This window comes from Kogia breviceps, chromosome 1 (genome assembly GCF_026419965.1).
Source record: "Kogia breviceps isolate mKogBre1 chromosome 1, mKogBre1 haplotype 1, whole genome shotgun sequence".
NCBI lineage: Eukaryota > Metazoa > Chordata > Mammalia > Artiodactyla > Physeteridae > Kogia > Kogia breviceps.
Window position 1 is genome coordinate 153,276,869 of NC_081310.1, and position 14,553 is coordinate 153,291,421.

The 14,553-nt window shown below is 44.7% G+C and overlaps 1 protein-coding gene across 14 annotated transcripts in view; it reads left to right on the top strand.

Moving 5' to 3' along the window:
• The window catches only part of DAB1 (DAB adaptor protein 1), a 1,205,719-nt gene that overhangs the window by 337,142 nt on the left and 854,024 nt on the right, over positions 1-14,553 (top strand). Inside the window, exon 1 of one of the 14 annotated variants that reach the window (XM_067006947.1) lies at positions 12,436-12,707. The exons of 12 other annotated variants lie outside the window; for them this stretch is intronic. The gene's annotated coding sequence lies outside the window, so the exon portion shown is untranslated. Of the gene's footprint in view, positions 1-12,435; positions 12,708-14,553 lie in introns of those variants that run through there. One more of the 14 variants, XM_067006932.1, reaches the window with a different exon arrangement.

A 14,553-nucleotide genomic window follows, 5' to 3' on the forward strand; every position in this document is an offset into this window, starting at 1 on the left:
ACAAAAGGGAAAGGTGAGGTAGGTCAGAGATTAGTAAGTACTGGAAGCAGCTACCACACCTAGGGCTGAGTGAATGGAAGGAAATCTAGGCAGCCCCCTCCTGCTGAGCTGCACTGCCACGGGGCTGGGGGACCAGCCCATGCTGGAATCAGTGAGAAGGGATTGCTGAGGCTGGAACCAAAGAGAAGTCACAGCATGGCTTGTGCTGGGACATCAGGTGCTGGGCTGTGGTGCTGAGCTGTGGAAGAATTCCATAGGTTGGTGATGAGAACGCAGAGCTAACACTGTATGGCTGGTGCTGGGGTCTCAGGGGCCACCACTTGGCTGATCCTGAGATTGTGGAGGACCTGCTAAGTTCTGACCCCAGGATCCAGAAAGAGGCTTTGCACTGTAAGAGAGGAAACTGCCAAAAGATGCTGGAGATCCTAGCTCTACACTGCTGCTGGAAAGATGCTGGCAGAAACCGGAAGCCGGAAGTAAGTTCCTTCTCTCTTCCTCCTGCTTTGCAATGTCCTACCAGGTCTTCTGCTGATAAAACTGAAACAAAAGCCACCAGGCAAAAGGACATGAGAAAAGCAGGTTTGGGGGTCCTAGGCGGAGAAGAGCAGAAATGGGACCTGAGATGAAACAGGCATATGGCCAGCACACAGAGAAAGGAGTCCCCCTTCCTCCCCATCCTTGTGTACTGCCTCTAGGGGGAAATTAAACCAGTTCAGTGGTTATCCATGCCATGGCTCCAGTATCCTCAAAAATCCTGTCTTTTCCAAATGTCTTTGTGCATAAATCTGCCTCTGAATAATCGAAGTCAGCACTCTGTAAAAGCTGATTGTGTGGATGGGTGACAAATGAATGAATTGTAGCTGCTCCTAGATATCACTAAGAATCTGGTACTGTGCTAAGTGCCTACATTTGTTCTTTCAATCAAGCCTCACATCTGCCCCTATAGGTAGGCACTGTCACTCTCAGGCAGTGAGACTGAAGCTCCAAGGGGTGAACCGACTTGCTCACCATCACACACCTCCTAAGTAGTGATGAGATCCAAACCCTCATCTGTTGGCCTCCATAGCTGCTACTCCTTCAGAAACTTCAAATAATGTAGGCCCACATTTAAAGGCCATTTTCCAGTGATCTTTACAGGCAGGTAGAGAGTGGCTTGTTGAACATATCTGAGTTTCCATAAGAGTATACTGGTAGTAGCCTAGACGTGAACTGACCCTGGAATTCCAATGGAAATGACAGCCTCGCCATTCCATGCCACGCTGTGGCTCCAGGCTCCTGTCTGAAAACCCTCCCATGACCTTTCCCTAACACTTGGCATTTTATTGTTTTGTTGATTACAGATCACTTATGTGCAGCACACAGTTGACTGTTTGTTAAAATGGCAAGTGGAAAAAAAAAAAAAAAAGAAAAGAAAATACACGCTTGCCAGAGCAGTGCTGTAGAACAGTTGTTCCCTAGGTATTCATCTCCGTGCATCTAAACACCTATAATTAAACTAGCTTTGGAGCAGTGCCTCTCGGTGAGGGCGGAAGAATCAATTCTGCAGCATTTGGATCTTGTTCTTTGTATACACTGCTCAGCAGTGAAGATGTTCAAAAAAGACCAGATGCTGTGACTCAAGAATGCAATTACCCACCTATCAGGGTGAATGGATGATGGTCTGGTCTTGGGGATATCCGAGCTCAGGGTAGCAGAGGGAAAGAGACAAGTGATGAATATGGTGACCTCCAGTTCTCTGTGTCTATTCCCCAGTCTCATTTCCTTGCTGGGAATTTTATATTTGTACCCTGGATACAGTGATCGCTGGGTGGCTTTGTGTTAAACAGCTAATTAATGGCAATTCAAGTCAGCTCTCCTATTTATGAAACTCTGGAGCAGGCAGAGACACTTCACTCATCTGGAAAAATAAGTTGGGATCAAGCTGCATCTTCTATATAAATATGTGAGGCATTGCGGTCAGACACCAGTACCAGCCAATTCTGTCTGGCTTCACATGAATCATTGAAATGACCCAAACCTTCAGTCTGAGCTGATTGTAGCTAATGTGTGCTATATAATCTCATATGCTCAGAATGTCTTGTGAACCACGCACGCTATCAAGATACAGTTTTAATTAACATTTGCTTTTTAGATAATATACGCAATTTATTTTGGCAAGAGTTCATTGAATGTAAAATCTACATAATCTACATAATTATACTAAACCGGTAATATTATTTTTCTTTGCAGTATTTTTTGCTAAATGACACAGATTCTGCAACATTTATTACCCAATAGATAGCTGCAATGGGCAATCACAATTTCATACTTCCTTTTTTTTTTTTTTTTTTCTTCTCTAACCGAAGGATACAAAGTCAGAGAGTTGATTTTATTCACTTTTTAGATTTGAGGGTATCAGATCATTTTCTTAGTTCAATTTCACATTAAAAATAAAGCAAAGAAAACACATTATGATTCTCTTGCACAGAAATCTGTTATAAAATAAGGTTTATTTTAGAAATTAATATTATTTTATGAGCTTATTTCACTAAGTTTTCCACTACTGTAATGGGACTCTAGGTTATGATCAACTGAGAATAGGCATGCTGGGAGAGACCTCACAGGTCATTGAGGTAACTGCTCATTTTACGAAGACAGCCCAGGTCCCCGAGTTTCAGCGTGGAGATGTGACTTGCCCAAGGTCACGCAACACAGAACAGAGACTAAAACTCATGACCCCTGACGAGTCTAGCTTGTTTTCTACTGTTCTAGCTGCGCCCCTTTAAGAAATATCTGCTCTCTCTCTGCTCACAAAGGGCCTCGTCCTCCTTCATCAACTCCGTCTTCTAAACTTAGAAGTGCCTCGGTATCGCGTAAAATAGGCATATTTGGAGAAAAAAGAAAAAGGAAAATAGACCTGCATCCCCAAACCCTCCCCTAAAGTGAAGAGCAGCACAGTGGCTGAATCCCAACTGCTTTGTTCTTTGTGATAATCCATATAATTGGGTCAGAGGGCAAATGACTTGGCTTCAGGAATCTGAGCCATATGCCTCCATGATTGGCAGCCAGCTGCGTGCCCGGAATGAGAGCCATTCACCACGGAAGCCCGGGGCTGCAGCTGATGGAAGCCGCAGCCAGACCAAAGCTGGGAGCGGAAAACGGAGCGGCCCCCGGTTATGAGGCCATTTTCTAGATCCCCCCTCTACCCCTTCCAATCTGCTTGGTTTCTGAGCTGCCAGGTTCTTCCCGGAAAGACCCTTGACAAGGGCCTTTCCTGAAGACTCTGCACCTAGAATGTGGTAGGCAGGGATTATGCGGTGTCTCTTCCCTCGGATCTGTAGTAAGCTGCTAATTAGTGTCAGTAATTGCTGGAGGAGAGGATCGCTGGCCGCCCATCAGCACCGGGAAGCTGTGGGGTGCTAGCGCCTGCCTCCCTCCCTCCTGGCTCCCTCCTCTCTAGCGTTAAGCAGTAAATCTATATCGGTTAAATCGGCTGTTGGGCTGCTTGTTGAATAGCATGTCAGTGGAGTCGTGTCAGGTTAATGGGTTTAGCTAATGTATGGGCATAAGGATGAGTAACCCGATCAGGCGTCATAGCTAAAGGCGGGAGGCTGGAGGTCTCTGAGAGAGTCATCAGAGCCCAGGACACACAGATAGCTTTTGAGGCCCTGGTTTTCTGGCAGAGAAGTCCCAGAAAAGCTGTTTCTTGGGCAACTCTGTTAAAAGGAGAAGAAAGTAGCACTTTATACCTGTGAACGACCTGCCAACAGATGGTGAGGAGGAATAGAGGGCTCAGATTTCACGCAGCTCGAGGTCCCTCTATGGTGCTTCCATTAATAGCTGTCACTCAGGGCAAAGGATGAACTTCTCTAAGCCTCAACTGTCTCATCACTACAATGGGGCTAGGAAGAGCATCGAGCTCACAGGGTCGTTGAAAGGCTGAAATGAGCTAATACACAAACAGTGCTCACTGCAACACTTATCACTGTTTTGAAAGTGAGCATTTATTAAATACGATGAATTAGGTTAAAATAATAACAGGTGTGCTTGTGTGCTAGTCAATTTCAGTGTAATTTCAAACAGACCCTGGAGCGTCTTTGCTTCAGGTCAGGAGACCTGCTGGTTTCCAATTACCCCATAGTCAGTTTTCTCTTCGCCAGTCCTATCCCACCTTTCCAGCATGGGTGTGTGAGGAGGAGGTGGAGGAGTTGTGGCCACCAGATGTCTGTGTTATGTGCAGCCTCCCACATATGTACATGCATCATGCATTAGTGCCCAGTGTGGCAGTACTGAGAGCCCTGCTTATTCCCTGATAAAGCATTCTAAGACCTACTGCAAAGCCTCAGTCATTTGGATACAGAAAATCCAATGACATGCAGGAGTTGTGTTTTTGCTTTATGTGATATAATTATGAAATAATGCTATTGATATGTGTGTCTGTATGTTTCCCAAAGATGTAGGTATTTTCTTTGCCTACAATATTCATTTGCTTAGCAAATATATAACATATATTGCATTCTTATTTTTATATGTATGCTTGCTAAGAAAATGTGTATTGCCTATGTGCATACACATCTGTTCATTTATTCATTCAACAAATATTTATTGAGCACCAAATGAATTCTAGGATTGTAGAGCTAGAAGGGACTTAAGCAGTCATGCTATTCAGGGCTTTCGATTTAGAGAAGAGGAACCTGGGATCTTACCATGACGAGGCCCACCCTCTGCCTGGGTACCCTCCTCGCCTGACTTCACTTAGAGTCCATTGTCCATCAATATAGTCAGTGGAGTTAACAGGCCTCAATAGCTTTCCCTCTCCGTCTCTGTTCTACGGTGCTGTCCAGACCACAGTTCTAGGAGCCCAGCTGTCTGCCCCTCTGCCTGGCACCAGAACAGCTGCATGCAGCTGTATAAAAGCACACAATCAGTCAGCCTAATTGTACTTCATGCCCCCAAACCTCCATCTCAGGGAGTATGGCAGAGTAGTTAGGAACAACTAAGCCACATTGCCTGAGCTTGTATATTAGTTCTGCCATGTTCTAGCTGTGGGACCATGGGCAAATTACTTAACCTCTCTGTGCCTTATTTTTCTCACGTAAAATAAGGATAATCTTTATTTCATAGGGTTGTTTTAAGGATTAAATAATTTAAAACATATAAGGTATTTAGAGCAATAACTGAGACTATATTAGTATGTGTTCATTATTATTATTATTTTAATTTAATTAATTAATTTATTTATTTTTGGCTGTGTTGGGTCTGTTGCTGCACGCGGTCTCTCTCTAGTTGTGGCAAGCAGGGGCCACACTTCGTTTCAGTGCGCAGGCTTCTCATTGCAGTGGCTTCTCTTGTTGCGGAGCACAGGCTCTAGGCGCACGGGCCTCAGTAGTTGTGGCACATGGGCTCAGTTGTTCTGGCTCATTGGCTTTAGAGCGCAGGCTCAGCAGTTGTGGCGCACGGGCCTGGCTGCTCTGCAGCATGTGGGATCCTCCTGGACCAGGGCTTGAACCCGTGTCCCCTGTGTTGGCAGGCAGATTCTTAACCACTATGCCACCAGGGAAGCCCTGTGTTCATTATTATTGTGCAACACTCTACATTGTTGTGCCAACTCCTCTACATACACAATGGCTGCTGTGGTACCAATCATCTAAACCACATTCCAGGCAGCAGGAAGGGAAAAGGGCTTCTGCCTGTTGAGTCAGCTCCTTTAAGGATCCTTCCCCAAAGTTTCTCACAACACTTCTGTTTACAGAGCCTAGCTTCATGGTCACACTTAGCTGTGAGAGAGACTGGTAAATAAGATCTTTATTCCAAACCATATGTGCCTCAATGGGGATGCTGTGACTAAGGAAGAAGGGAGAATGGAATATTTGTAGGTAATAGAAGACTGTTACATCCACAAGGCCACACTTAATGATTCTTCTCTCCTTTCCTCTCACTTGACTGCCCAGGAGCTTATCTATCTTGGCTTCTGATATCATACCCTCTTGGTTTTCCTCCTACTTCTTCTCCGGTCACTGTTTTTCCATCTCTTTTTCTGACTTCTCCTCTTCTACCCAGTTTCTATAAGTGAGTGAGCCCTAGTTTTACCACTGAACCTTCCTCTCTTCTCCAGCTACACTCAATCTCGTGATGGTGAATACCCCACTCATGCTGGTGATTCCCAAATTCCCATCTCTAACCCAGACTTCTACTCTGAGCCCTACACTCGTACCTACTTGTTTATCTCCTCCCTGCTTGTTTATTGAATAGCCACCTCAAAAATTACATTGGCGCATAACTCTGATTTCTCAACGAATGTGTTTCTCTCCCAGACTTCCCCATCTCAGCACATGGATACACCACCGATCTGCTTGCAGTCCAACACTTCAGAAGCCATTCTTGATGGCTCCATGTCTTTTAACCTCCCCAAATAATATTTAAATCTGTTTCCCTCTTTCCCTCTTGGCTATCACTGCTCTAGACCAAGCCAGCAACATTGTTACTGAATGAAAATTCATGTGTCCAACACACAGTGAGGCCAAACAAACTGAAACATTGGAGTTTGGAGCAGAGAAAGGTTTATTGCAGGGCCATGCAAGGAGAACATTTGCTCACGCCCCTAAACCCTGAACTCCTTCAAGGGTTTCAGCAAAGAACTTTTAAAGGCAAGGTAAGGGAGGGGCATGGTTAGTTGTTGCAAACTTCTTGGTATTGGAATCCTTTGTTCTTATAGCTGTCCACCTAGGTCAGATCGTGATGTTCCTGTAAACTTCCAACAAGACCAACGTTATTCTCTGTTCTACAACTTTTTATCTTTATGTGAATGGATTCTTAAAGGTCAGAGCCCTGAGAATAGGCTATCCTGTATATTTCAGGCTATAGGCAACATTCTTTTGCAAAAGGTGCAGAGCCAGGATGACTAAGCACAGGCAATAGAACAGATCTAATTTGGAGTAATATTTGTTCTTCCCTATTACAACATCTCCCACTTTGACTGCTGCAAGTCTGCCCTAATGAATTACCCTGCTCTCATGCTCTCTCCTGAGGTAGAACAGAGTGATGCAGTGCCAGAACTCTGGAGCCAGACTGCCTGGGTTCAAATCTTAGCTCCAACATGTACTAGCTATATGACCTGGACAAGTTTATTAACTTTTTTCTCAATTTCATCCATAAAATGAGAATAATAACAGTACCTGTTTCATAAGGTTATTGAGAGCACTAAATGAGTTAATATATGTAAGCACTCAGCAGTGCCTGGTTTATAAGAAGCACAATCAGTAAATGTTAGCTATTATCATTAGCTGTTATTACCATACATTTTTCATGAAGCAGCCAAAGTGATCTCTTAAAACATAAATAAATCTTATCGTTCTTGTGCTTAAAACTCTCCAGAGATTTCCCATTTCAGTTGCAATGAAATTCTAACACATCACCATGGCCAAAGGTCTTATATGACCTAGCCCTCAAATCCTCGCATCTCTGCTCCAAGCTCCCTCCCCATCTCTCACTACCTTTAAGTTACAACTTTACAGCTTTATTTTAGGTCCTTTAACATTCCAAGCTCTGGGGCATTGCCCCCATTCTCCTTCCTCTGCCTCAAAAGCTCTTCCCTCCCTCCAGTTGTTCATAGGGTTAACTTACTCTCTTTTTTCAGATCTTACCTCAATTATTTTCCCCTCTGAAAGTTCCTCCCTGGCCACATGCCTAAAGGACAACCCATCCCTGGTCATTCTCCCTCTTCATATTCCATGGTACCTACTGCATGGTACCTACTGCAGTTGTCACTGCAGTTCGTGTTGGTTTGTGTGTTTGCTTATCTTACAGTCTCTCTTTCTTCCCCCTAGAGTGTGGGGTTTCTGAGAGGACACACCACATTTTTCTTGTACACTCATGGATCCTAGGACCTAAACCAGCAATGGCACATAGTAGGTGCTCACAAACAAGTGGCAAAGGAAAGAGGAGATGACCTTGAACAAAATTTTAAAGAATGAATAGGAATTTTCCAGATACACCAGGAGAGGCAAGGATTTGAAGCAAACAGAAAAGCATTTACAAATGCATAGATATGAAGCAGAGTAGTGCCTTGCTGTTACAAAAGTGCAGTGTGGTCCTCAGAGCAGCGGCATCTCGGCCTCACCTGGGAGCTTGTTAGAAATGCAGAATCTTAGTCCCCAGCTCTGACCCACTGAATCAGAATTTGCATTTTAAAAAGACTCCTAGGTGATTCCTTTGAGAAGCACTGGAGTAGTGTGTTCAGGGAACCAGAAATAGCCATCATGACCAGAGTACAAAGTACAAGGGGAATGTGTTATCTAGGATATCAGTTCAGCTGCATGTGACAGACCCAGAATGACAGTGGCTTAAAAACTCCAGATACTTTTATTCACTTCTCACGTAAAAGTCCGACTAATATGGCAGCTTTTTGCTAAGTTCATCAGCGGCCTGGCACATTCTAAGTATTCTGTAAAGGTGAATTTTCCTTCCCTGTCCTCTAATAAAGATTGTCTGAGATTTTTTTTTTTTTCCCGGTACGCGGGCCTCTCACTGTTGTGGCCTCTCCCATTGCGGAGCACAGGCTCCGGACGCGCAGGCGCAGAGGCCATGGCTCACGGGCCCAGATGCTCGGCGGCACGTGGGATCTTCCCGGACCGGGGCACGAACCCATGTCCCCTGCATTGGCAGGCGGACTCTCAACCACTGCGCCACCAGGGAAGCCCTCGTCTGAGATTTTGAGCCGCTGCTTTGTACTTGGCTGAAGCAGTCATTCCTGGGCTGCCTTCACAATATTCAGTGAGCACCTACTACCTGCCAAGTACCTTGCTGGGTGCTGGGGACACAGCCATGAGGAGCTGTGACCCCATCCCTCAAGAAGCTCAGCATGGAAATGAGCATCATGATATAGTTCCAGATCCTTCTGTGTGACTTCTCAGATTTCCCTGTCAGGAATAAATGTCAGCAGGGATAGGAGGGGTCAGCAAGTGAACCCTCACATGACTGAGATTGGAGAGAAACAGGATGAGAAGGAGCTGGAAGACTTAATACTTTCTCCTTCCAAGATACTCAATTAGAGCAACAGACAGAAGAATGACGACAAGGGATTCTAACACACTGAATAATACAAAACGGAATCCATGAGTCTAGAGTGATACTAAACATGGAAGAGTGAAAGGGAAAACTCTTTTTGCAGGAAAAACTAATATATGTGGAATGATAGCATCAGAACACTACTATTTTGCGACCACTGTTATAATAATTGATTTAGGGAAGTATCATCAATGGATACTTAAGCCATTGTATTAAAACTTGTTTGGGAAAAGGATATTCATATGCTCTCAAATAGCTTCCCACAGAATGCCAATTAATTACACAGCGTAAAAAACAAAATTCAACTGAGTACGTTTTAAATATCTTATTGGCTTTATTCAATGACTCATGAATCAGGCAGCATCCCATCTAGCAGATAGAAAGGAGCTCTGAGGAGCTATACAAAATGAAAGACTTTTATAGGCAGAAGGGAGCCATGACAAAGAAGTTATACTAGGCAAAAGCAGCACATTGGTTATTGCAAGGTTATTGTCTTTAGGGGATGGCAGGGGTCTATCAGGCAGATTACCAACCAAGTGCTTATCCAGCAATTCCTTACTGACAGATTTAAGATTCCATTTCTCGGAGAGCCAAAACTGTAATTAAGTTAAGTCTCTGTTTGATGATGTGGAGCTTAGCATAAGTGACTCCATTTTGGTCCTGCTCTTTTGTTTTTAACAAAAGGGTAAAGGTACTTTTACAGTGAAGAAATCTGACACACCTCTTAATCATATGATAAATTTAATGTCTCCAATGATGGGGTGAACTGGAATCATGTGACTCAAGTTGAAGATCATTCTGAAAAAACAAACAAACAAACAAAACCAAAAAAAACCTGGCTTATGCTGTTCAGATGTGTCAATATCATGAAAAAAAAAAAAAAAAGAAAAGGCTGAGGACCAGTTTCAGATTATAGGCTAACAAGAAATGACAATTAAATGAAGCACATGGTCTTTGACTGGACCCTACATGGGAAAGAAAGGTTTGAAGGAGATTATTGGGACAATTGGGGACATCTGAATATAGACTGTACATTAGGTAACAGTTCTCTAATGTACCGAGTGAGATCATAGTATTGTGGTTATGCAGGAATATCCTCTTGTTCTTAGAGGAAACATGCTAAAGAATTTAGGGGTAAAGTTTCATAATATTGCCAACTTATTCTCAAAGGGTTTAAGGAATAAAGAAAAAGTATATAGAGAAAGAGATACAACAAATGTGGCAAGATATTAAGAGTGGGTGAGTCTAGGTAATGGGTATTCAGTTATTCCTTGTGTTATAACTGCAACTTTTAGGTAGCTTTAAATTTTGTTTTAAAAGAGTGTTTTACTGTCCTCAGTGGCTGATCCTATATAAATCAAGTTTAGTACTATATACAATGGATTCCCCAGACTTACATCATCTGAGAGTCGGCTTAGTCTGGCCACTGGCCCGTCAGCCTGCACACCAGGAAATGGGGTTGGCTCTGAGCAGGAGGGACTGGGAGAGCTAGGGTTCTGCGGGCTCAGATTTAGCCTCTGTCTGAATCTTACATCATCTTCCTTCTCTTTGGAGGGTCTGTAACTAACAAGTTATCTCTGGCAGACGGGAAAGCATGGAGGATGAAAGCCTGCTTTCCTTTTCAACAAAAATTGAGACCTAAAGCTGCCACTGGATCTTGGCTGACTAGAGAGGGTCTGTGAAAGAGGAGCAGATCAACAGGATGGAATGGGGTTCTGGGGTTTTATTTTCGGGGATGGGGGTGTTAGTATGGGGAAGAGACATAAAGATGAGATGGAATCCTAACTGTGAGAGTTGGGGAAGAGTGCATTTCAGAGAACATTTTTAGTCACAGATGGTTGAGGAGAAATAGAGAGAACAGGCCCCAGCACCTCGTCTTCCTGGCTGATGGCAGGGAGGGGGAGCTTGCTAATGAACACATTGATTTTCCAGCTCCTCAGAACAATAGCAAATGTTTTTTACAGTTATTAATTGGGATCCCACAGCAGGTGCGGGGGATGGAAGGCGCTGGTGATTCTAAGTTTATCTTTGGGGGTTAGGCGAAGAGAAAGAGAATTTCAAGAGCAAGGAGGAAAGAGCTGGGCTGTGTGGTCCCAACTTGATTAACTCTCAACCTTGCTACTGGGCAGTTAACTGCTTTAACCTTTCGTTTTCCTCTTTTGTAAAAATTAGAATAATACTCTTCCTTCACATGGATCATGTGAGAACTAAACAACATAGTTAATACATGTAAAAAGTACTTTGTAAGCTTTCCAGGACTATATACTATTTGTTTTTCTTGTTTATTTATTTATTTATAAATTTATTTATATATTTATTTATTATTTTTGGCTGTGTTGGGTCTCCGTTGCTGTGTGTGGGCTTTCTCTAGTTGTGGCGAGCGGGGGCTGCTCTTCGTCGTGGTGCGCGGGCTTCTCATCGCAGTGACTTCTCTTGTCGCGGAGCGCGAGCCCTAGTCGCACACGGGCTCCAGTAGCTGTGGCACATGGGCTTCAGTAGTTGCAGCTCTCAGGCTCTAGAGTGTAGGCCCAGTAGTTGTGGCGCACGGGCTTAGTTGCTCCACGGCGTGTGGTATCTTCCCGCACCAGGGCTTGAACCCGTGTCCCCTGCGTTGGCAGACAGATTCTCAACCACTGCACCACCAGGGAAGCCCTGTTCGTTTATTGTTAAAGTGATTGATTGATTTATTTTAAAAGTGTTTATTAAGCACCTACTGTGTACCAGTGTGTACACAGTAGGTGCTTAATAAACACTTTTTAAATGAACCTAGTTTGTGCTAGGTTCAAGGAATACGGCAATGAATTGGAAAATTTAGTCCCTCTCCCTGTAGAACTAGTGATCTAGCAAGGAAGAGGGGAATTGACCAAGTGATTACAAATGCACTGAGATATACCAGTTGCTATTCCAATAGGAAGCTTATAACAGACTGACCCGGGAAGTCAGAGAAGGCCTCTGAAGAAAGGAACATCATTACAGAGACCCATCATAAACAGTGATATTACTATCCCTCCCCATGGAGCAGGGCCAGAGACTTAAATGCTGACCCAGGTTGGCCAGATGGACAATGGTGTGAAACCTTATGAAGGATGGATTGACTTCAATTTCTCCATTGAGGAGAGACAAGCCAGTGTGTCCTCAGAGTGGCCCCTACCATCCTGCTAAGCTTGCTTCGCCTTGTCTGCTGTGAAAACTCCCTGGGCACTGGCTGGCATCCTAGAACATGGTGTTCCTTATTCTTGTGAGGCTGATACCCTGATAGCAAAGCTCAAGCTTTCCATAAGTGGCCAGGGAATGTCTCCCTGCTCCCAAATAAAGAGGCAGCAGGGAACTGATGTTTTCTCGGGTCCACCCAACATCCCACAGTGCACAGCCTCTATGGGAGACTGCCCCCGTCCCACTAACTCAGTGCCTGCAGTTTTCCCCAATAGCTCTGCCGTGAGCCTGTGCCCCATGGCACTTGTAGTATTTATCTCTAATTCTAGATCAACACTGGCTTTTATAAAACCACCCTTGAAAAACAGGACTTTTGGAAGCTGGCAGGGTAGTCTGGGATAGAAACCTGGTATCAGAAAATTGGAGCTCTGCATTCAATTCCATTGGGGACATATTTCCTGAGCAACCACTGAGGGAGAAACCCAGTGCCGGGCACAGATCATTCAGAGGTAAATATAATTCTAGTCCAGTTAGGGAGCAGGACTGTGGAACAAATGTTGTGCATTGTGCAGGAGTTTAAGTAAAGGTTGGATGAAAGTATCATGAAGGTTCTGAAAAAACTTTTTTGCCTCCCATTCACTCTGTGGGTGACTTTGTGAAAATCAGCACATAATTGCCATTTTATGGACTTTGGTGCTGGTGGTAATGCTGGAGGTGGTGGTAATGATGGAGGAGGTGGTAATGATGGAAGTGGTGGTAATGATGCAGGAGGTGATGATGATGGGGGTGGTGGAGGTGGTGGTAATGATGGAGGTGGTGGTAATGATGGAGGTGGTGGTAATAATGGAAGTGGTGGTAATGATGGGGGCGGTGGTTATGATGGAGGTGGTGGTAATGATGGAGGGGGTGATAATGATGATAGGGGTGGTGGAGGTGGTGGTAATGATGGAGGTGGTGGCAATGATGATGGGGGTGGTGGAGATGGTGGTAATGGTGGGGGAGGTGGTAATGATGGAGGTGGTGGTAATGATGGAGGTGGTGGCAATGATGGAGGTGGTGGCAATGATGATGGGGTGGTGGAGGTGGTGGTAATGATGGAGGTGGTGGTAATGATGGAAGTGGTGGTAATGATGGGGGTGGTGGTAATGATGGAGGTGGTGGTAATGATGGAGTTGGTGGTAATAATGGAAGTGGTGGTAATGATGGGGGCGGTGGTTATGATGGAGGTGGTGGTAATGATGGAGGGGGTGATAATGATGATGGGGGTGGTGGAGGTGGTGGTAATGATGGGGGAGGTGGTAATGATGGAGGTGGTGGTAATGATGGAGGTGGTGGCAATGATGATGGGGGTGGTGGAGATGGTGGTAATGGTGGGGGAGGTGGTAATGATGGAGGTGGTGGTAATGATGGAGGTGGTGGTAATGATGGAGGGGGTGATAATGATGATAGGGGTGGTGGAGGTGGTGGTAATGATGGGGGAGGTGGTAATGATGGAGGTGGTGGCAATGATGATGGGGTGGTGGAGATGGTGGTAATGGTGGGGGAGGTGGTAATGATGGAGGTGGTGGTAATGATGGAGGTGGTGGTAATGATGATGGGGGTGGTGGAGATGGTGGTAATGGTGGGGGAGGTGGTAATGATGGAGGTGGTAGTAATGATGGAGGTGGTGGCAATGATGATGGGGGTGGTGGAGATGGTGGTAATGGTGGGGGAGGTGGTAATGATGGAGGTGGTGGTAATGATGAGGAGGTGATAATGATGATGGGGGTGGTGGAGGTGGTGGTAATGATGGAGGTGGTGGCAATGATGATGGGGGTGGTGGAGATGGTGGTAATGATGGAGGAGGTGGTAATGATGGAGGTGGTAGTAATGATGGAGGTGGTGGAAATGATGATGGGGGTGGTAATGATGGAGGAGGTGATAATGATGATGGGGGTGGTGGAGATGGTGGTAATGATGGAGGCGGTGGTAATGATGGAGGTGGTGGCATTGATAATGGGGGTGGTGGACATGGTGGTGGTGGTCTGTGCATGTGTGTGGTTTTGGGGTAGGGAAAGGGTTGGAGTCCGGGGAGTTGAGCCCAATAACACCTAAGACACCTTCAACGGCTTTGACCTTTATTCTGTTAAACGTAATTATTTACCAGTCTATAATATAGGTACAAGTACTGCTTGTGTTCTTTAGAGAGATATTTATTGAACAGGACAAAATGAGAGAATTTTCTAAGAACTTCCATATCTAACAATGGGATCAAATCACTTTTTATTTTGCCTCCAGGATCCAGAAGCAATCCCCATCCATGTTAATTTGGAACACATAAACTATGCACATAGATTGGAATTAGGAAATAGCTTC